General features: G+C 30.8%; 1 protein-coding gene across 4 annotated transcripts in view; it reads left to right on the forward strand.

The window, feature by feature from the left end:
- Positions 1–25,489, forward strand: part of LOC148612346 (FMRFamide receptor-like) — a 48,130-nt gene that overhangs the window by 11,557 nt on the left and 11,084 nt on the right. Inside the window, exon 1 of one of the 4 annotated variants that reach the window (XM_088593690.1) lies at positions 9,576–9,824. The exons of the other annotated variants lie outside the window; for them this stretch is intronic. The gene's annotated coding sequence lies outside the window, so the exon portion shown is untranslated. Of the gene's footprint in view, positions 1–9,575; positions 9,825–25,489 lie in introns of those variants that run through there. 4 annotated transcript variants of the gene reach the window in all.

Here is a 25,489-nt window from a genome sequence, read left to right on the forward strand (position 1 = left end):
TTAAAAAACTAGAAAAAAACTTGATGTCCTTACTCCCTTCTGATTGCTTGCAACCTTTGTCCTCCAAATTTAACTGGATTAAAATCTAATATAGAAAGTGCATAAAAAGAATGAAATAAATATTCTGTGAAAGTTTAATTAAATTCCATTTGTTGTGTAGGAGGAGTAACCGGATACCCCTTTATGTAACGGAAGAAAGGACGAAATACGAACTGAATTGTGGACGAAGTCCCTGTTACTATATACCCTACTCAAAAGTGGGGTATAATAAAGACAAACTTGTTTCTTTTCAACACAAATAAAATCTATTGGAATCAAAAGAATCGTTTATCAATGCCAAAGTATTATTGAGGTCATAACAGCACAGATGTTCCTGAGCCCTATATTTATTTTACTACATTTTCTAAATACAGTATGTTCCGTAAATCTTGTTTTACACGTTAGTTGTACAAATTTCATAATAACACATGATTCCGTATACGTATTTTGTTTATTCGTGCTGTACGTTTTTTATTTTTATTATTTATATTTTCGTGCTAGACGTAACATTTACGAAATTGTCCGCGACACTTATTTCTGAAATAAATAGTTCTGCACTATACATGTATATTTTTCGTACAAAATTATTTGAAATTTAGTTACGAGGATGTCAGTAATCTACACATTCTAATGTGTCGTATATCTTACTGGAAAATGAAAATATGACTTTCCCCTTATAAACATATGCTTATGTTTGTTTATATAGTCTCGTTTTCTTGTAGTTTATTTACATGAGTAGCTTGCAACTTTTTACAATTTGAGTAAGAAAATGCTTCCTTGAACTCGCTTCTGCAGTTTTTTTGTTATTATTAACAGGAGACGATTTTACAACTCGGAAAAAAATCTTGTGTTTAAAATGACAATTTATATACTTCTTTAAGGAATTAGACCAAGGGTAAGGGACATTACTCTTGAAATCAGTGATATGTTTGTAACATATTCAATTTCACCAAAGCCTCAAGCTTTTCCATGAAACAGAATGAAATCAGTCCAAGTCACATTGATGCTTACATGAGATTGTTGTAAAATGATGAATACAAACGTTCCAATGATTTCTTACAGTTGTGTCCCTTACCCTGTCCCTTACCCTAGGTGGTGTACCTCCTTAAGTCATTAAGTCATTAAGTAGTGATGATAAAGTCACTCTTCATCAATATATAATGATCGTTATAGGTATGTTTTAGCATTTTCCTTCTACCACTTGTCATATCTAATATTAGTAATGGTGGGGTCATGGTAACGTGTTCGCCTCGTGTGCAGAAGGTCTTAGGTCTGATCTTAGACTGAGTCACACCAACACTTTAAATTTGGTAGCTAGAGCTTCTGGCAAGCATGCGGTACTTAAGGGTATTGTGAATAGCGGTTGGATCTGCATGTAAGTCAGAATAATGTATCCAAGAGGGTTGACATGCCTACCTGCGAACTGCTTCTTCTGTGAGCTAGCAAAATAAGGATCTGGCTAGGCGTGTAGGACTAGTACAATTCAGGGTCTGTTCGATTGTCCTGAAATTCATGAAATATATCCCATTACCATAAATAAAACACATCAACTAATATAAGTCATGAAAAAAGCTGCCACACAAGAACATGTGTATTTAACGGCAAGTACAGCTTGTCAGTACTGTTTGAAATAGGTGCTCTAGTACTTTAAATTCTTTATGCTCAAAATACAACAATAGCTTCATAATTGCATCATACTGGTGATTGCATATTACAAAGTTTGTCTTTATATCATTGTTAATTATTCTCTTTCAATAAAAGACATTTATTTAACATATGGCGCTTTACGATGTTCGGCTTACAATATATGTTACAGACCCTGTTGTCACGAAAATGAATTAACGTATGTTTTTTTCTACTTAAAATATTACAAAAGATCACATAGCAGCGAATTATATGTTAATAAGAGAAATTTATACTATGGAAATGTTGCCTAAAAAATAGTAGTTGTTGTGTACTTTCGTATTAAGAATAAATGTTCAAAATGTAAGTAATCAATCAGTGTAAAGATGATGAATTAGCTTGACAAAATGCTCGTGGGTTAGCCAGTGCGTACCAGCAATGTCTATTAAAGTGCATAAGGCTTTTTTTCATTTATCGACATTCCAAAGCACGAATTACGCATTACATTATAGCACAATAGTAAATCATTTGTTACGTCATATAATAGTGTTATTTTAAACGTTTTTTTTTCGAACATAATATTAAACTGGTTTTATTTCTTCGTATCTTAACAGTAAGTAATTGTAAAACGCGCATGTGGTTATTTAGATTGAAGCACATGTTCTTGAAAACATTAGAATAAGCAGTTGGAAACGATTTTGATCTTAATTTGTAACTTTTGAGAGATCAGTGTTAAAGTGGAGCATTTATTTGTAAACTGTTTTAAAAAGCTTTTATCGTGGCTTTTTTGGGTGATAATTGTTTTAAATCATCGTTAACAGTGGAAAGGGTTGATGTTTAGTTTCATTTTTATACACAATTTACGTTTTATATTGCATTACAAAATGCTAAAATATCATGAATGAAACCTTATACTTATGATACAATGCCTTCATGGATATGCGTATTTCAAGGAAAACATCGGAAATATTTAAAGCTTATGTGCAAACTTTGTTCATACAGATCAAGGGATGGGTAGGATCGGGCAATTTAACTTCCTGTGGCGGAGCGAAAAGGTTCCTACTCCTATCAAATATCACAGCAGGGTTCTTTAACGTGCAAGGAACACGTCATGGTATGCATTGTCAGAGTTGCCTTTGCACATAAACAAACATACATTTCATGTGTTTCTATACGATTTATAGAGTAAATAAAAGCATTTTTTGTAGTTAAATTATACTTCATTCTGTAACTAAGTGTCACGGCATCGTATTTCCACAAATTTGAATAACATGCTCAATTACATATAGCTACATTTATTGACTACTCCTTAAGCTCAGTTGGAAGAGGGTTGGCTTGCAGTACCTGTGATTCTGGGTTTGATTTTCGAATAGTACAGTTTGTTGTAAATTTTTGCCCTATGTTACATATGTAACAACACCTGAATCAGGAAGATGTTTTGCATTCTTTCCTTGTAAGTATAAACTGCGCGACAGTTCGTGCATATATCATATGCTCAAACCATACATAATCATAGTTTTTATCTAGTATTTCAGTTAATTTCTACACTTTTACATAAGTGAAAAAAAGACAAAAACAAACAAAAAACAAAACAAAACAAAACAAAACAAAAACAAAACAAAACAAAAACAAACAATGTAAAATAACATTCGCGTCGCAATAATATGAATGATTTGACCCTAAGCTGTTAAACTATATGAGGACATTATCAATTGGACGATGTGTAATTTTGAACCACACCAAAAGTTCTTGTGATGTCGTTATTTGTCAAATTTATATCGTTCACTTAAGTCTACAACAACCTTAGTAAAGTTATTTAGCGCAACATAAAAATGATAAAATGCATGAAAAATAAAACATCATCTCATATTCTTAATTTCTCGAAGTGTTTACTCCTAAACATCGCTTATGTTTCTATCACTGTATTTCTCTCCGTACTTGTCGTCCCGGCTTCATTCTAACGTGACTAGTTGGTCTTATGTAATAGTGTGTCATTATTCATATGATTCTCACCAAAAACCATTTCAAAAATTACGAAATTCCTTGTTTTTTTTTTTCGTTAGATTCATACATATTGACCAAGTCATATCTCATCTTTACAATATTTCAATTAGTCTGAGCCTAGATTTATATTCAGACTGATTAATACATTATGGCAAATGTCATACCTAAAAGATCAGTGTTGGGTTAAGACAAGGACAAAATCGACAAGACTTATTCTCTTATTTCAGATAATGGTACAGTTGTTAAGATCGAAGCATACACAAACAAACAAATCGATAGTTCGGATGATTTCTTGCATACATTTTGTATTACAATGTTTTGAGTATCTTTGATGCATACGTTTAATACATTTGAAGTTACATTTTTGTTTTTAGAGAGTTCACGGTATTGAACACAGCCTGTGCAATTTAAGTAATTTATTCTTTTAGAAAACAGGACACATTTTTATTTACTTATTCTGAGGTGTTGAATATTTAGATGATATCATAGGTGCAGATATAGAAACTTCATTGATTGACTTCATAATCTGTCAACATCTCTAGTCGTGATAAAATAATGTTTTATATCATTTGTTTTATTTCATGCAATATCATGCAAAAGCATTGATATATTCTTGCAGATTGAAATAAGGAAACATAATTATGAACACATAAAACGTTTTACGTCTGTCAATAGCAATAATTTTATATCACCAAATTGAATATTTTCATGGTAGATAAAAATGTAGAACAGCAAATAGAAAACACTATGTAAAAAGTTTCCAAAACCAAAGTCTTCACAAATTCGTACGCGTTTGTTTTATCGTTATCTTGTCAGTTACATTTGTATCACCGGTGATGAAATCAAACATACAAACAAACGAAATACGAGATGAAACTGAAGAATACAAAGCACCAAATTCAAAATATCAAATAAAGAAATGTAATCTAAAATCGTATTAATTTTGGTTCTATCATTAATCAATTCAAATTAAATAAAAACATTTATTTATCAAGTTTACAAATTGCTCGATATAAGAAAAAATGAATATTCAGTTAAGACACTCATGTATTTACTAAAAATGAGCACAGTTTTGGAATAAAGTTGATACCTTTTACCGGATCGAACCTAAGAAAGTTTTAATTGGATCATTACATGGTAGTGACATCAACATTTCCTGTAATGTAAGTTGATTTTACCTTTTGCCAATATCCCTTGAACTTTGATGTATATTTGATGGTACACCTATACAGATATATAGTACTTGGTAAAGATTCTTCGTACATTGTAAAAAAAAAAAAAAAAAAAAAAAAAAAAAAAAAAAAAAAAAAAAAAAAAAAGAACGATTCCAACTCATCTTCCAAATTTACCGAAGTTTTCCAAATGCTGGAATTTTTTTATCGATAACATATTTTTTTTGTGTGGTGGACGCTTTCATCAAAAGGTCGGCATTCCAACGAGAACAATTGTGTTCCTCTACTCGGTTACCTATTCGTTCTTTCTTATGAGGCTGGTCTAATCCAAGGGAAGGGATATCGTGTATTATAGTTAAACAATGCTAGTTACGGGGATTTTATAGATAGCATCTACCCTAAAGAAACAGATAAAGGATACTATAGACACTGTGAAGTCAGCCTCACATCTACACTTCGAAATCAATGGTAAAGGAGACCTACTTATCAAACAATACGACAAACACAATGACTTTTCATTCCGTGTTGTCAACTTTTATTTCATCTGTGGCAACATTTAGTCAGCACCTGGGTTTTCATATCACAACTCATACGTTATGCGTTTTAGCTTGCCGTAAATACGAAGACTTTTTGTACCGCATTAGACTTCTTACAAATTGGCTACTGGATAAGGGCTATGCTGCTTCAAGATTGAAGTCATCACTACAGAAGTTTTATTGTCGTCATCACGAACTCGTGGATCATTACGGTGTATCCATCTGCACCATGAGAACCTTTTGGTCAAGGTGTCATCGTTTTCCTTTCCTTTTTTGTCTAACGTTGACTTGACTTTTTATGAGCAGCTCGGCGGATGTTCTAAAAAGCAGAGAAGGCTTAAACTACAGATATACCTGGTTCATAATAGTTTTTAGTGGCGTCCGAGTTGCTCGTTTACTTTTGTTGCTTTGTACGCATTAATTTGATTATTTATATTCTTTGTTGTATCTGTCTGTTTTCCATGTCTTATCTTTGGGCTTAAAATACATTATTTTGATTTCCTCTAGAATCTTGGTTCCTTTGATTATTTGATATCTTTTGTGGTTGCCATCGAAATAAAGCATAAGAATAAAAATGAAAATTTGATGAGTAAAATTACCCTGTCCACAAATTTGCGTGGTCATTGAACTATTTAAGAGTAGTTTGTAAACCGTAACTGTCTTTGCTAGAACTGTACTGTTTGCAATATATTCATTTTTTATGTTAAGTATACAAATTTCGTGTTTTTGATAATGAAACTCATAAAGAATAAAACAGATATTACAATAAAGGTTAACTACGACAGAGCAATATCGACATTTAAATGTTAACTCTGTCTCTGTAAGTCTCAGGCAGTGAGTGAAACATGGTATGAAAAAAGGCGATCATTGAAAGTTTAATTTGTCTATTTGCACCGACACAATCAAGGGAAAGTACAAAATTTTCTTTATCATTTTAGTAAATCGAGTTATAGTTTCAGTGAAATGCATTGAAAATGAACATTCAAAGAATAGATAAGCAAGTCAAAAACCATATTTTTCCAACATTCTGTTAACAAATTTCTGAACAAATTCGGTTATGCAGGGATCAAATAGTGGTTGTCTTTTCAAAGAGAGAAATCACCCACGAGTTTAATTCTATCATCAGGTCGGTGGGTTTCTGACTTGCATGTTTCTCATTTTTCCTATTTGCCCGATTTATACACTTAAGGTAGTAGACCTGGGGCATCCCCAAAATTTATACATGATATAACATTAACTGTGGTGCATCATCTGATAAATATTTAAGAAAATTCACCATGCAGATTTTGAACAATGAGAAATAAAATATTGCTGTTTTAAGAAATCTGAATCATTGGCCTAACTGAACAACATCTGGTATTTTAGGATTATTTTGACAATATATTTAAAATAAATAAATAACTGAATATTAAGTCATTTTCACTTAAATGTGCTAATATATCACATTTAATTTCATTCTACGTATTTTGTAGAAGAATTAATTAGCTTTAAATTTACCAAAATGACAATAAGGGGGTAATTTTCAGCTATTTTCTGATATAAAAACCTCTGTTTTGCAGAAAGTCCATAATTCAATTTTCGTACAAAACGTATTATATATGGACTATTCATATGCAAATCAACAAACCAATTTTCAAAAAAAGTTTACCATGTAATTTTTTTTTAAAATGCAATGAAATATTTTTCAAATAATTAATAATTACTACTAAAATCATATCAATATTCAATAAGATTATCAAATATCAAATTTTGATGACTTATATTGATGAAAGAGCATTGCCGGGCACAGATTGAGTCAACTACTTTTGCAAATTAAGTGTCACACGAATATTCATACTTCTGCATGAAGGGAAAAACTTATATGCTAAACATAGTTTAGTGCTGTACCTAGTTGTACAATGTATGCTGAACAAAGCAACAAAATGAAAAGAGAAAGCTTGAAGTCTTATGAGGAATTATAAAAAAAAATAATTCTAAATGTTAAGGAGTTATAAAACTGGCCTGGTTATTGGTTAGCTGCACTGTCTCATGTTGTGACAGAGATTATTTTAATATTTCAATTTGAATATTTTATCTAAAGGAATCTTGGTTTGCAATAGATGGCAGCCTTTCAAGATTTTCTCACCTTATTAATATAAAATCCTCAATTTACCCATTTGAAACATTTAATCAATACTTCTAAAGAGCATTGTTACTGGGGGCTGGCATCTTTGACTTTGTTCTAGAAGTTGAACCCTTTCTGGGAATTATTTCCCTTTAACATGAGTATCACTTTGAAGCTTGCATATTAGGAATCATTCAAACACTGAAGTGACTAAAATTCTGATTACCTCCCTTACCCTAGGTCTGCTACCTCAATGTTAATTCATAATTAACCATCATATAAATATTGCAAAATCGAAAATTTCGACATCTAAATGTTGTTTCCTTTAACATGATATGTCAAAAACTATCAAAATGATAACGAAAATCAACTGACAGATCGGGTTCATTGTTGACCGATCATTTAAGTTTGACGAAAGCAGGTTCCTCATAACTAAACTATATGACGAGCGCAATTTATATTTTAATATATTTACATTTGTTTTTTGTACAATGTTTTAGTCTCATTGTATAACATTTCAGTATTCATATCTCACATTATTTTAGCGCCATTATGAGCTGCATATTTCTGTTCAGAGCTTAACTTTCTTTCAATTATATTATTGACAAAAATTTTATTTCATAAACAGTTATGGACGTGGCCACTATGACAACATAATTGGTAACAATGTTATGTGTTCATTCCTTCCTTTTTAGATAGATCATACTTATTACACTGAACATATATTTTAGTCTTAGATCCTGAATGCTCGTATAGAAGTATATACATTGTATTAAAAATAAACAATGAGCGTTTGAAAGGATGTTAACATTTATCTTAGAATAGTTGAAAATATTATTTTGACATAATACTTTATATGTACAATTAGAAACATAATATAAAACGCACCCTTTTAATGTCAGATAATTGGTTGGATAGTGTTTCATAGAACAGTAATAGGAATTAAACAAATAAAACAAAAACTGACAACCATTTTTTCTATTTAATATGTGAAATACTATTAGATATACGTATTTTTCTTTTATGGTGTTAAGGAATGTATATTGACCAATGTTTAAGCTGCTGACATAAGAGAAAATAATTCCTGTATACGAAGGATGTTCACTCTACTGAAACACCTGGTCCATTCTCTTAGTTTAAGTAAAGTCTGGATTGCTCATTTATTCGTCAGTCTCTGATGTATTTTTGTGTAACTGTTTTCTATGTCAAATTTCCGTCGGAGTATAAATATCAGCTTCTCCGTTCTAATTATTGTCTTCCTTTTTACTGTAATGTACCCAAAATAATGCATCTTACGTCTACCCCGGATATGACTTTATTAAATCTCGGCGAATATTTCTACGAAAAGCAGAGGACGCTTACCCCACTGGAATACCTGGTCTATGCTCCAAGTTGTTTTGGTTTTTTTATGGAGTCCAGTTGTTCATTTAATTTTATTTCATTGTACGTGTAATTTTGGTTATTTGATGATTTTAATTTTGTATGTCAATTTCCCCTGTCTTGATTTTCACTCGAACTTTGGTTACCTTGATTTCCCCCTATATAAGTAACACCAGATAAAAGCAAAATTATTATATTTTGAAATGAATCATTTGCAAGGGTCAAATCAAATTAAAATAATCAGGCGTACAGTTTCCAGATGCTATCCGTCTATTCAATTATTCTGTGGTTCAATAAACACTTATTTAATCCAATCTGTGGACGAAGGTTCATCTTATTTGAATAATGTTACCTCTATTATATACACGATTTCATGTTAATGATACAACACTCATGCTTTATCATCGACATCGCATCTTCCTTCATAATATTTCTCTTTCTATCAGAATGAAACACTAATAAACAAAATAGAGAAATCATAACATTTGCGGAAGCTTGAATTTGGGAAAACTCTCTATGACCTCAACCTTTTTCCCAGGACAATATCTACCAATATTGAATTACACCTAATCAGATGCTGGTTCCTGTTTTTCTTCGAGCAATACGTCTTCGATTGAATAATTGAAGTGAACATCTATCAATGAAAGAACTTCAATTTACTATCAAGTCACTGAGAGTAATCGCAGGTATTCATACAGCGTAATATTAATTGATATTACTCTACTGAATTTTGACAAATGGACTAGATAATGAAAATTATATGGGCAATAATGATTTCAATAAAAATTGAAGCACTTCAGTTTCAAGAATGTGGTTGTGAGCCAACAAAAAGAGAGCATATATTTAGTTTTATGCTAGAACAAGTTAAATTGGTTTTTAACCAAATTTATTCTAGTTCAAGAGATAACTAAAGGTGGAACTGCAGTAATACCAGTTTTTCAGAAGGCATACATTTCACTATGTTGGGTAAGTCGAAGTTTTTATTGACTTAGAAGTCGTCGGTATTTTTACTCTGAAAATCAGATGATTGTTTTTTATACTTGACTACTTTTAAGATTATCTCTACAAAACATTTTTCTGATTTGTTTTGTTTTCTTGGTTTTTTTTTCTGGTCTATTGTTTTTGCTTTTTTAACATATTCCAAAACTATTGGCATAGAAATGCTTATGTTACATGTAGGTCAGAAGAAAATCAGACCATATACATATAGGATATTGCATTGAATAATTAATTACGACATCTATTATGGAATATCAAAATCAATTAATTCTATGATTTTTACTGTTATATCTAACAACTTTCATCAAGTAGAATATCTTTGTTAGGAATGAATATTACCGTTTTATTTATTTTGAACACATAGAACATCAGAAGTTAGACAAAATTTATTTGTATCTGGTGTTTCACAACTTTATCGATCAAATTATTATCTGTAGTACAAGCTAATCAAATCAATGCTATATCCATTTGATACCAATGCACTATCAATTCAAAATTAACTATTGTAGAGAAATAATTAAATGTCTTCTTACCCACCTTGTATTGTATCTTGCAAAATGTATATGATACTGTTTGGCCAATAAGACTCGAACAGCAAAGTTTTTGCTATTTCAAAGTACAAAATTGAAAACTATCATAAGTGAAATTTTGTTCATTCTAGGCAGACAGGTGTTCAATTCATGCATTTCTAAAATACAATGTTAAAGGCAAAAGAAAAACTGCCCGATTTTGACAGGTTTATTTTATACATGTTTTACTGTTATCACGACTAGTTGATGATCGGGTGTCTTTAATAAATAAAAGCAAATTAGATTGCTACGAACTGATTTTAAAATATATCAATGATATTGTCATGTTGACTTATACACAAATTAACAAACTATTAAGTAGACATTCAGTAATCAAAGGCATTCAATGATTTGATCGAATAAATCTATTGCTGTGTATATTTGTGTAAAGATTAAAAAATATATGTTGTCAATCAAGTTTCGACTTTGAACTTTTAATCATTTGATAGAAGGATTCTATTCCTGTGTATATATTTGCAAAGATGAAAAAAAATATATGTTATCATATTATAAAATCAAGTTTTAACTTTTAACATCTGGAGGCACGAATGCACTGAATCCATCTAGCAGTATTTACAGCAGTGGTAACATTGTGTATACCGAATAGACAATGTATTTTTGAAATAACATATGTCAACAAAAGTTGGCTTTAGTAGAATTAATATATTAATTTGTACTGAATTCTACCTTGCATAAGAACGAAAAAAATATTATACCTTATATCATTAGTACACCATTTAACACTTAATCAGTAATATAAATCATAATATAAATCATTCCAATGGGATAACTCTTGAGCCAAATATCATCGTTCGAATGTTTGCATATTTTACATATGTATCTTCAAATAACATTCGGCTATTTTCAGTTCTTTTATAATCAATACGTACATGTACATTTCGTAAAATATGTTAAACGACTTGTTGAAGCTGTTGTTCAATTAATTAGTATTAAACGTATTACTTGGTTCTATAAGTAGGTTCTCCATTAAACTACGCCATTGAACGTGATGTACATACAAAATGCCATATATCTGGATGTATACACGTACCTTTAGGGTTACTAAACATTGAGCAAACATTAGGAATTGCATACTTGAATTGGTATACGTTAACCTTATCATAAATGCTAATATCTTTACTCTATTTTTTGTTTTGTTTTTGTTTTTGTTTTTAATATGAACCAAATTATTTGAGCACTGGGGGGCGGCTCCTACATCCCAATCTCCTTGGATTCGTTTCAGGTATGCATACATTGCTTTTACATATTTATTTATATTTTATCATGTTTATAAACAAAACAAATTATTTACGCTTTCAGTTCAGTTTTCTGTGGTCTCTGATTAAAAAGACAAAAACAAAAATCAGAGTTTTTTTACAAATTAAGAATCCTATATTCCATTTGGTATTTATACAAAAACAGAGACGTTCATAGAACGTTTTGAAAATATGGCAATATATATCTCACAGTCCAAATAAGCCCAACTTGACACCTTTGAAGCCGCATTATTTTGTTTCTGATGAAACATCAGGACTCAAACATACACCACGTGTAACCACCGTTTTCGTTTCCTATTAGGAGTTAGAAGTCTCCTTTAAAACAATGTAATCTGTATATGTAAATAATATAAACACTGGCAAATAGGAAAGCCTTTGGCGCTTCACAAAGATCAATTGTTAAAATATGCTAATCACAAAGAGTCTGCTAAATTCCCACTAAGCATATAACACGTGATACGTATAATTGGTCAGAGACAGTCAACTTCGCCTGGCAAACATCTACAAATATTGAATTACAACTAATCACAAGATCCTGTTCTTGCTTATATATCGGAAAGTCTTCAATTGAAATACTGTAATGAACATCTATCAACCAAGGGGCTTCCATTAACTGGAAAGTCGTAGAAAGTAATTGCATATATTCACATGCCGAAGTATTAATTTCTATTGCTTAATAAATGTGCTAGATAATGACAATTATATGAGCAATAACAATTTTATTTCGGAGCTTTATAGCTGCTGAGAAAGTAGAAGGCTGACGCATACAAAATGTTCGGATTTATTTAGTTTTACGCTGGATTGACTTTAATTGATGTTAAGCAAAAACGTCATTTAAATTTTAATGGAATATTGAACGAGTTCCAGATCACACTGAAGTCGGTTTCCTGAGAGAAAAAAACTGAATGTACAAAACATTAGCTCATAGGTTTTGCTATGGTAAATGGAATATAGTTTGTTAAGGTAGGTTTAGACTGCATACATTGTCAGGGAATCATATATATATATATTTACATATGATTTGATTTACCTATGAAAACAAAATTTGACTTTAAGTAAGATTTCTGCAGATTATAGTATTATATTTGCTTTACATTTTCACTTTGGGTCATCGTAGCAAAAACGTACGAATGCGATATAAAGTTATTTAGTAATTCCGTTGAAAATGCATTTAGACCTATTTCGGCTTTCATTTTAAAAAGAAAAGAATCCTAAGCATATGGCTTTCCTGTCTCCATATTGGCTGGTATCAATTCTTCACTTTGATTTATTGACAATGAATTATTTATACATCCATAGTCATTTGATTATATGACCCTTCGAATGGACTTTGGCAAGATGTATTGTAAATAAAACGATATAAATGATGTTAATTTTCCGTGGTGAATGCATATTTACATTTCACTATAAAGTCGTCCTGATAGAACCTGATAAATTTAGCGGTTTTGTTTTTGTTTTTTTTGTTTTTTCGATGTTATGGTTTTTTTTTTCAATCAGTATGAAAACTTTAAAATCGTAAATATTTCATATTTATAATAATGAAAGTACAAGACAATGCAAAGTTATTATTTTTTATTATCTTTTTAATTTAAATGTTAAGAAGACAGTGTTCGCACATTTTCGAAAATACTCAAATATTGTGGAGTTATATTGTGAATACGGAGCTAAATCATTTAGCTCAAAATAGTCCGTTCGGTAGATGGTGTTGTGACCTAATATCAAGGACAGAGGATTTAGATCTAATGATAAATTATGTATTTCTTAATACTACATTTTGTACTTTATATAGGGTTATGGCTAAAACATTTGGTATCCTTTTCCTTAGGCATTGCAATGAATGAACGTGAAAGAAACAAATATATGTTCATAAGGAATTACGTTTTAAAGTTACCATGAAATATTTCTGTTAGCATATTCTGAAATTAGGAAAACCAGTTTCTTAATCAATCTTCTAGTTTTTAGCTCATAATGAGAAATGTTACAGTGTATTTATTCCAACGACCGACATATTGAGGGAGACGATATAAGGACGTTTGAAATTTACATCTGATTACTTGCTCGAAATATCGGAAAGTAATGTCCGTAAATTTTTTTTGACTCTGTCTCAAAGTTGTATTATTTGTCGTGTTAAAATTGGTTATTGATTTTGTTTTCCAGGCTTTTCTGATGATCTTTACAATCAATTGCAAAAATCATTGAATATATATGTAATTGATTGTTAGGGCTGATTTCTGGGTTGTTTAGACACATGTAGTGGCATTCTGACATGTACTTTATAATTAGTGCAAATTGTCGACATTTTTTCACTGATTTCAAAGGCAACATTTATTTTTATGTAAGATAGAACGAAACTTTTTATCAATTTAAGCATGTTATGTTAACTTTCCCATACTATCGCATCAACTAATGATTGAAACCTCCATTCCTGTTCCGTTTAAAATATGTGTTTGTTTAATACAATTATATGAAATAAGATAATGAACAAGGCGTACAGAAGTAAAAAGTTTAGCTATTGAATTGTGATAACTCGCATCTACGAAATTGCATTATCAAAGTATGCGTAGATATTTCATACAGTACAAATTATCAATCAGATAGTCAAAGTTTCCATTTCTGTATGCAATTAATATGATTTATGAGGATTATTTAATTGTTCTCCAGCTAATGATAAGCAAGTAGAAACCATATGACTCTTGTTGACAATCAAAAGATTCAAAAGAAAAAAATAATTAGAATGATCAGTAGAAGACACTATGGGAATGTGTATTGTTTTGATCAGTTTGGTAGTCTGCTTTTCAGGATCGTCGTTTATTAAATTATGGGCGTCATCGTCATTTCAATTACCAAATTTTCAAAGTAATACGTTACGGTACATTCTCATTTCCTAAATCTGTCGGTTTTTCTTTAAACTCAATACCATGCGTATTTGATTTGGTTTTTTTTTAATAGTGATTGTTTATTATCTTGCAAATTAATGGTAGTTTAAAGGTGTTGACAGAGAGTTAAACAAGTATCAGAGTGAGCATTATAGATTACAATGTGATGTTTGTATTGCATTCCATCAAGACGTTCAATATAACGTTAACAGTTATCGTCAGTATAATATACATAAAGTGTTTCATGAGTAATTACAAAAAAGAAAAAAAAATGCCCGGCACCAAGAAGGTTAAGTAAAGAGAACCAGACTGTAAGAATGAAGGAAAAATGTAAATACAAGTTTTTTTTGTTGTCTTACACAAATAAAAGGTTTATCTTCTTTCAACTGGCGTATACATATATTTTTATACTACAGCTACCTGCATGAAACAAAATGGCCTAAGTCTGATTTTTTGTCTTTAACACTATTAACTTGATCCACGAAACAATTAGAAAATAGAAAAGCTTTATTTTTACCGTATGAAGAGCAAAACCAATAAAGGATTAAACAACGTCGCTACAATGGTACATGTAACCATAATACCATACGTCTTAATGGTCCTCATAGTATGAAGATAACCTCGGGTTAATTAAAGATAGCTGATCGCAATTAAACCTGGTATCAGCTCCATATGTATGTTTTCAAATTGATTACAAATCGATAATTTAATTTTCAAGAAGGATAGAAATGCTTGCAGTAAATGGACGGAACTAATCAAAACAACATAGCTCTCGTTTATTGAATTATGTAAGAGGTGAAGAAAGTTCAAGTCTTTTATTATTGAATAAACTAATTTGTTTTGTATGCTTTACAAAAGGTCTCATAAAGTGAATAAACTGGAAGTAAAAGATTGAAGCAAATTCTATCTTGAATTATAAGTTTCCTGTTTAGTTACAAACTATGTATATACACTACATCATTGAACAAATATGGTCAAAATTATACATTTTTATTTATTGCTTTCATCTTGGCATTTGCACGAAGACCTTGTTTTACCTAGACATTTTATGATATATTTTCACTAAACTCGATCTCAACAGTATAATCCGAATTCAACAAAGTTTTATAGTTCGTTTCGGATCTCTGTCTTCCCACCACAGTTGTAGGTTAAGGGGGGTTTGAGCATTACAAACATGTTTAACCCCGCCAAATACTGTATGTGCCTGTCCCAAGCCAGTAACCTGTAGTCAAGTGGTTTTTGTTGTTTTTTGTGTGTTCCCTAATATTCGGTTTATGTTTTCCTCATAGATTAGGTCGGATTTAGTCTTTTATGGAAAGTTTCACTTCATTTATTTTGGAGGCTTTTACAGCTTGCTTTATTGTATGGGTTTTGTCCATCATTGAAGACCGTGCGGTGACCTGTAGAAGTTAAGTATTCGGTTATTGGCTTTTTGTGGATGACTGTCTCATTTGCAATTATTTCACATCTCCCATTTTTATATTGTATGGATCATGGGCATCCTGTAAAAATGTGGTTAGGTGATTAGTTTATGGAAATGTGGATACAATTCTTATATATCCGAATACTATTTCGTTTTTCATGTAACTGGTCTATTTTCTTGTAAAAAAAAAATACACTTTCTTCGGAATTGCTTACACTTTCCAAATTGTCGATAAATACTTTTTCATATATTCATAGGTTTGTAATTGATTTACCTTTGACCCGAATAAAAGTGTGGCTCAAAAATCATCATGAACTAGTTTAAATTGCTAACGACATTCTTTTTAAATAAAAACGATCAAAGTATAAGTTAATGTTGCATCCTAGTAAACTTTTATTGTTATTAATCCGATTCTGAACTGTCAGCTATCTTGAAATGTTTGGAGTTCGGACAGTTTCGGTGTTAATATAGATAATTGACTAACCTGATAGCTTTCTGTGTATTTGCAGAACATTTACAATTTTCCAAAATTGTTGCCAATTAAATATGGCAGTCTTTTTGACGATTACAAGACGTTAACACAAAATTATAAAACTGAAGAACAATCATAAAAACTTTCTGTCAAGTTGTTTATCAATCGGTTGAAACATTGTTTTCAACTCCCTTGATAAACTGTATACAAGAATAAATGAACTTCAATCCCCTGTCAATCCACGTCACATGTCATATTATCCAAATACCCTGTGTTTAAGGGTATAAATGAAGCTTGCATAAGTAACTGAACAGTTTACATTTTTTTCTTAAGTGTTTCAGGAATAGATGAATATTTGATTATTCTTTTGGATATTTAACAAACCTGGGACCAAATTCCTTTCTTCAAACAACTCGTTTATTTATCGCCTTGTTCTATGTGTTTCCATATATGCATTTATATGCACATTCAAATCACGATGCAATTTTATGATTGCCTTACACGAATTCAATTTCAATATTGAAAAACTAAGATACAGTTACCAAATATGGACAGTTTGATGAACATTGTAATTGAGACAGGATTAAGTAAAGCATTTCATTTCAGTATTCTGTTGAAGCTCATTTGATTGTATGTTTTTAGAAATATTTTTAAAAAAACTTGTTCGTTTTATTTGGTAAAACATTTCATATTGATTTCTCTGGAAACAGTTTAAATTATAGATACTGCGAGGACTTGGAAGTGAATCAGGTTAGTTTTAAGAGTTTAATAGCTTAATTCTTAAAATTTCAGGTTTGATAATGCATATTTATTTAATGGCATATTGGAAGACAAAATAACAGCAAATTTACAACATTTCTAGGCATTTTATATTTTTTGTATACGTTTTATAGATTCCTGAAGAAAGTTTGCAGATAAGTTCAATAGTTTCTCAAATTCCATGCAAAAAAACGATTTGTGAAACAGATGCATTACTTGGTAATTTTGAATTCGAGGACATTTTGTTATATCTTGATGCAACGATTTCATATCGTACAAAAAATGACAGTTGTGGTAACATTCAATACTAGCGAATATCTGAATCTCACGAGATTTAATTACATTGAGAAGTAGATGACATAATTTCATTTTAGCTATGCATGTGTAGATCTTAGAGGCGACAGCATATACAAACATCATGAAATGAGGATTTAATTGATATCTGTTGTTATATTTAAGTTCAAAATAAAATGAATTACATATTGTTGAAATGTTAAATGCTTTTCAAGCAATTTCGCATTTTAAATTGGAATTAACAGACGTAATGATGTAAAATGGCCCATAAATACGTATTACAAATCAAAAATGAAATATTATATATACTTTGCATGTCCTTGGAATGCCTGTTAATGATGTTTGCATCCAAGGGTTCATCACGTAATATTAAGTTTAGTTGCTGTAGCCCCTGGATTTCTCGCTATATTGATCTTAGTTTAAACAAATGTAATTTGAATTGCATTCAAGTTTTAATAACTGTTCCATCATTTTTTTTTTTGGTAAACATCATCAAAAATAGTTCAATACCAACCCTAAATGTCAAAGCGACCATTAAATATTTTCATTTATCGACAACGTAAAAATACAACGTCTTTATGACGACAGCAATACAGTTAAAGCTGAATGGCAATTACAATTTGTGAAATAGTATATTGTGTTTTATAACCAGAATTTCGATATCTATAATATAGATTGATTTGTGTCAGAGTATAAACTACTTTAAACTGAATAAAATATCATGACCGAAATAAGTCATTCACGTGTGTTGACAGATGCATGTATCAGCATAAACAAAAACAAATGTGTTTTGTATACTGTCAGGATTGCAATGCTTGTGTAACATCTATTATAGTCTAACCTGCATCGGACAAAACCAACATGTACATTTTATTTTGCAAATCAACAAATATTAAGAAATATTAAAGCATTAAAACAAAAGCTAAAACAAATTCAAAAATAGAAAGTTAAACTCAAATTTTCAATTTACGAAATATGACAAATATCATACATTTATTTTGAAATTGTATAATTGTATGACGAAGACGTTGTTTGTCTCGTCGTCACTGTTCGTTTTTACTTGATGTTATTGTTCACTTAAGGAGCCAAATACATATAAAAGGCCAAAAGAAAACATTTTAGAAAACTCAACAACATAACGTACGTAAATATTTGAGAATCTCTATGAAACTGCTACTTAAGGACATGCTTATTTTGTTTTTTTGGGAGATTACATCATCTTTAAGAAATAAGAAAGGTAAAATATGTGTCTGGTTCCCTCTTGTTATTAAAGGTGTGTGCATCCCTATGAAATTGTACCATGAGGTTCAGTACCATAAACGGAAGGTTTTTATTGTTTTAAATATCAATCTTTATAAAAATCAGACAGGAGGTGATTCATGCATGTCAATAACCCACCGACTTGAATTCTATTTCTTGTTCAGAAATAGTTACTGATCACATAAGAAATCCTAGTTTTTCATTTGGATATTCCCCTTTTGAGATAAAATTTATATAGATTGTACATGAAGTTGGCACATCTTGCAAGAGTTATCGTTTTTGATTTGGTTTTATTTGGTTGGTTTTATTGGGCGATAAATGTATGGTTTTTTCAAAAGTGCAGATCTGAATACGGAAATAATTATTATTATCTGAAAATATAGCCCATGTGTCCTGAAAAAGCATTGTTTGTTTGGTGGGTTTTTCTACACCATAAACCAATTTACCGATTTGCAGTGTCTTGATTTTATGTGGACTGGTACTTATTGGGTTTGTGTCTCTTAAATTTTAATAACTTAATACCAAAATGGGTTGGTAAGCGTTTTCAGTAACTTTGTATGAAATACTTATTTCTATTAGTTACTGTTAAAGGTTAACATCTGCATTCATATCATGCTGCGTCCTGCGAACCATTTAATCACACTTTGAATTGTCATTTATTGTTGAAAAATAGCAGATGCTATCAGTACAAATTGTGACAAATTGTTCCAAAAGTAAAAGAGAAACCCGTTAACATGTATTCTGCATGAAATGCAAAATAACTGTTACAGATCGATTTGATGTAAAACAAAATTTTGCACTAAACAATGATTATTTTAATTCTTACGACAAATCGTTTTATAATGTCTGTTTATGGTCCTTTGAAGTTGGCGTTATCGGTTGTATGCAACATACCGTTTTTGTGTTTGTTTTGTTTTGTTTTCATTTTTGCTTTGTTGTGTTTTATTTCTCATTTTTGCAGAAACAAAGGGACTGCAAAAATGAATTAGTATGTGTTCAATTATTATTTTTTTTACCTTCTGCCAGTACTAAAAAAGACCACAACAAATTATGTTAAAAAGAAATTAAATACACTTTTTTGACAAACCGCAGAAATTTCGACCTGCAAAAGCACAAATTTCAACAATTGACGTACAAATCAAATTATAATGTTAAGTAGCACTCCAGCTAAGAATCATACAAAATGATATACATGGTTGGAAAACCTACATATTTTTGCCAACATTGTTATAGTTAACATAAATTTACATGTGGTTTTTCATATAACCCGTGCTCTTAGGTCTTAAATATTTTATATAATGTACTATAGAATTCGAAATTAAGGGAAATTACTCTGTATGACACTAAATTACAATGGAAACTGTCTGGATATTCAATTTGGATTCTCCACAGAGCAGAAGGCAGATCGGAATGAATAATTATAAATTTCAACTTATATGCCTTTAAAGCAACTTAGTCACAAAACAATTGAGTAGACTTTTTGGGGTGTATCCCATTTTACAGAATTTTACATGATTCTTACAAAGACTGCTTCTTAATATTTGGTGATCTACTCACATGTTTAACAAGTTATTATAATTAGATGCATTTAGGTAATTATATTTGTTTGCGCGACTACGATCAATCTTTATCGAAATTCAATATGTGCAGTCAAATTATTCTTCACATATGTTACCGTGCAGTGATATATGTCCATTACCAATGCAATAACTATTAAATTATATAGTCGGTGTCATCAATTCTTTCTTTTTTGCTTCATGAAAAATCATAGATATATATTTGATAGATACCGTACATAACAGATATAAAGCGAACCATCAGTCATTAGTTAATGCCTGTGTAAAAGTCATGCAGGAGACAAATCCCTTAAGTTTATTCAATAAACGCAACAGACCTACATGTAGAAATAAAGCACAAGTAGAAGGGGGAGATTTGTGAAACCATCTAATTGTTTACAGGTTAAATAGGAACCTAGAATAGAGAAGACCAATTTTGTGGTGCATTTAAACATTTTTTAAGTGCCATAAAGTCGTCAACACAGAGTGTCAAAACAATGATTTAAGTGTTTTAAGTTCCAATCTATCAACTTTAAAACTATAAAAAAAAAAAAGCCTTAACTGTCAATGGTAGAAGTGATTTGAGCTGCTAATTCGTTTGACCAAAAGATAATTTGTGGTTTTTATATGCTTTATTTTTAAGTAACTACATAGGCCTTTCTGTATACCTCTCTCTCTCTCTTAATATAAAATACAGATCGTGTACGTTGTAGATAGTCAGGTAGTTGTGTTGATTCACTGCTATTTGATTATCTAAAATTTACACGGATCTGTACTTCATATAAACTGACATTCATCAAACATCGATTACATTGAACTGCATATTATCTATCATCCTGTGATTTATTTTGTTGTTGCCAGCTAGTTTTATCTTTAATGATGCATTTGGCTTAAACTATAAATTACAGATTTATCATACTGAGCGGACAACACTGCGTGTCTTGTTAAACATTTGAATCAAGACACGTTTATCTATGCTGACCTCATAAACATGTATTCAAATTCTTTATCTTGAAAAAGACAAATATTTCTTGTTTAAAGGCAGTACATCGTTCTTTCGTCTATCGGTCAAGTATAGAAGAAAAACAAATTATTAGTATAATTGATTGAAGGATAGAGAGTGAAAACAAAAATGTGTCAAAGTGATAACAACCCGTTCAAACAGTGAATAACAAAGCCAAAGACAGACAGACCTACAGAGAACGGTGAGAAAATCCCACATCCGAATAAATCTGTCTTCGACTGACTCAGAAGCGACAAATATACTGGATTAGCGAAGTATGTAGCAATGTTATTCTAACATGTATATAACCAAACTCAAATTCACATTATGTTTTTCCTAAATGAACTAGTTTTTTTTTTTATTCCGAGACGCCTATGTTTCAGAATATTGCAATGTCCCTAATGATAACCCTTGGTGACCATAGGAAACGTAGATTTTTTTATATTTTGATAAATAAATGCACAAATTTTCGGGAGTGGCTCTTTAATATGTAAAGTTACAAAAGCATCATTAAATGTATCCCTTCATCCCCTCGAAACATTCCGAACGACCGCTTGACCAAAAAGTAATGCTAAAACTTGATGACAAAAATTGAAATTAGACGAAGACGAAACAGTTCTTAAAGTCAGGTCTTCGCTGAAGATAGCTTTTAGCAACCGCATAATATTGTCGACCAATATGATGATAGCATTTTTTTCATTACTTGATATCGCTTCATTATATCTCCAAATAGTTAACATCATTTGATCTGTGGTTCGTTTAGACAGAATACGGTCTTTAAAACCCTGAAATACTTTTTCTTTGAAATTATTTGCTAGCTTTCCACAATTTTTGCTATCTTTGCATAGTTTTTTGTCACCAGATTGCCAAGGTTAAAATATAGTACTAACCTATTCTTAATAATAAATATTCTTTTTAACATGGCCTTTGTATCAGTTATGATACAAACGGACGCTTTTCAATATGGGTGTAAAACCCGACCCGTAAACATGTCTTTAATTATAGTGAATTATGCAGAGATGTGAACATTGAGAAAATATGCCCATTCCTTGGACTTAAAGTAACTCAAAATATATTTATGGTCTCAGTCCCCATGTTATAACTTTTAAACTTGAATCTGAAGTCCGAGAGTTGAAAACATTTCCTCCAAAGGGACCTAAGTATCGTTCTCCCGTCGCTATCAATTGGAATAAATGTAGTAACATCATCCAGGACTCCATCCGTATGGTATAAAATGGATAAAATGTGAGAATGTAGACAATGAAGCATTAAATTCTTTCTTCAAAACAGTTATAAAAATAGTTGACATCCGACTAAAACATTTCGAGGAACACTTTATGCCCAATAAACAACATAAAGACCGTATTTCCTGAATAAAACAAAAATGAAAGAGCTCAGCAAGGAATTGTTTTGTTCTTGCTGACAAAGCTGCAAATAATATTATTGTTTTTTGTCGGAAGTTTTATATTGAAATTCTACAAGAAGAAATTATGAATTCACTAACATTCTAACTGACTAAGTTTGCAGAAAGTGAAATTGTGAACAAACACAAACCCGTCGCAACCTCTTCACAAGCTGAGTCTAGTAGCTTGGAAATTCCCACTATGTACTTACTTCCCAAACTTCACAAATCACCTTTTAAATATAGATTCATTTCCTATTCAAATCGTTGCTCAACGACAACCACACATTTTCCTTTCACTAACTAGTGCGCTCAATATTGTAGAAAAACACGTTTTTGTAACAAAGCTTATGAAAATAGTGGAATTAATTGCTTTTTGAGTGTTAAAAACCCGCTTTAAGTGTTTTATAAATTACATGCTCAAGTGGGATCTTTCGATTCTGTTCAAAGTTTTGATTTTACAACTTTATACACTACACTTCCACTTAATCTCATTAAACAAAAATTCGCATATCTTATGAAATGATCATTTAATAAATTGGGATGTGAATATTTGTTCGAATTGTTTTTGATTATTTTAGGTACAAAAAAAGTAAGAACTGCTTTAATTGGACTTCATTTGATATGATTACAGCATTTTTAGGTGTGTTCAAATGTGTACTATCTTTCCACAGTGGCCAGATTTTAAAGGGAGTAGGTTGTAATCACACCAAAGTGTTTTAACCCCGTCGCATTGTTTGCACCTGTCCCTGATTTCTTTCCTCAGTATGTCTTGTTTCGTTTTCATCTTTAGTTTTTATTTTATGTCCCTTTAATATTTAGGGGCAACTCTTTTGCTGTACATGTGCATAATGATGTTTGGGGCCAGCTGTAACCTGCCTTGTGATATGATGATTTCCTCGTCGTTCATTGAAGGCCAATGGGCGGTTTTGGGTTGACATTTTCATCTCGGAGTAGTTATTGTCCCTCTGACATATACGCCATACATATTCTCATTATATGTATCACTACCAATAATAGATTGAAAAACTAAAATACTGTTTTAAATAATTTTGCACAACAAATGTATGCGTGGTCTACACATTTTTGCGCTTGAAGTGAATCCATGCATGCATACTTCAAAAAATTAAATGTGAATCATTTCAATATAACCCATGGAAAACAACCCTTTCCAGTCAATTTGTACATGCATCGCGTCAATTATAAGCCTACCAAATGATATCGTCAACATATCTTGTGTCGTGGCCTAAGTCGGTTGCCTATTGTATTTTACATTATAAACAATCACGGAAAAAGGATTGTCTATCAAGAACTAACCTGTCTTTCCAAATGCTTATAAACGCTAAGAAATAATGTCTGATGTGTAGTTTAAAATTATGATAATAAAGCTGTAATTCAAGAGGATCTCATAATATTCTACGAAAAGTGAACACGTGGTTCTCAGTAATGCCATCTTTAGATATTTTTAGTAGTAGTCTTTGTAAGAATCATGCAAAATCTGTAACATGTGATACACCCTTAAAAAGGCTACACATTTTTATTTTTGTTATTGAGTTCTTTTATAGGTCTATATGATGAAATGTATTATTAATTCAAATCTTTCTGCTCTTAGGAAATAATTCACATTGAAAATCCAATGCTTTCTATTGTATTTAAGTGTTATTTACAGAATTATCTCCCTTAGTTTTAAATTCTGCAGCACATTCTATATTATTAATATATCTTAAGAACAAAAGTATATGAAAACCTACATGATATTTTCTGTTTACTCAACAAAATATCAAAAATAAAAATATGTTGGCTTCCCAACCATGTGTCACATTTTGCATGAATCTTAGCTGGAGAGCTGTTAACATTTATAAATATTTTAGTAATGCGAAAAATAAAACCCAAATTTCTGGTAAAGCCGTCTCCTATACTAATATGCAAAGCATTTTATCACAGTTTTGATGCTAATGATTGACTAGGACAAAAGAGTTGAGTTCAAACGTTGAATAATGTATAATATGCAGATTATTATGACACATTATTAAAGCAAAACGTCCCGTTGAGATGAAAAGGCAGATACAAAGCATTAGATTAATTAAGGACATTGACTTCAATCGAGTATAAATAATAAGTAAAGGATTTTATAGTGCAACCATCTTGGAACAGAAAGCCTTTCAACGATTTAATTCATTTACTCTTTATCAACTCATAATCTTAATAGTCACACAAGTTAAAATCAATAGGTACAATTTATACTTTATATAATTACGTTGAAGGATAGTATTAAGATAAAAGGTAAAGTTATTAATGATAATAAACTAAAAGTATCCCTTTTCTTTATAAACATCTCTTTACTGACGTTATATATTTCCATTTGCTGATCCATTTAACACTGGTAGTCTTATATTAAAGTTTACAATATCAATTAAAATTGGCATTGGTTAAGGGTAAGGTTATATAGATGAAAAAAAATAACTGTGTTTACTGTCAACGTCTTTGGGGCGGTTAACAAATCAGCGTTTACAGGTTTTAGGTTCGTCATATTAAATGTAAAATTAGAAAATATCGACCGAAATGGAACGCCTAAACTGTCTGATGTGATACACATTTGTTTACGTGTTGTCAATTTATATTACTTGCTGTGGTTTTATAATTACATGTAGTCATTTTGTATTTACGTTATGTAGGAACATCTTTACATTATGTCGTTTTGTCTTTACGTTCTGTCATTTCGTCTTTACGTTCTGTACTTT

The sequence above is a fragment of the Perna viridis genome, chromosome 7 (genome assembly GCF_037379345.1).
Source record: "Perna viridis isolate PV_CMFRI_1.1 ecotype Kerala chromosome 7, ASM3737934v1, whole genome shotgun sequence".
NCBI classification, from domain to species: domain Eukaryota; kingdom Metazoa; phylum Mollusca; class Bivalvia; order Mytilida; family Mytilidae; genus Perna; species Perna viridis.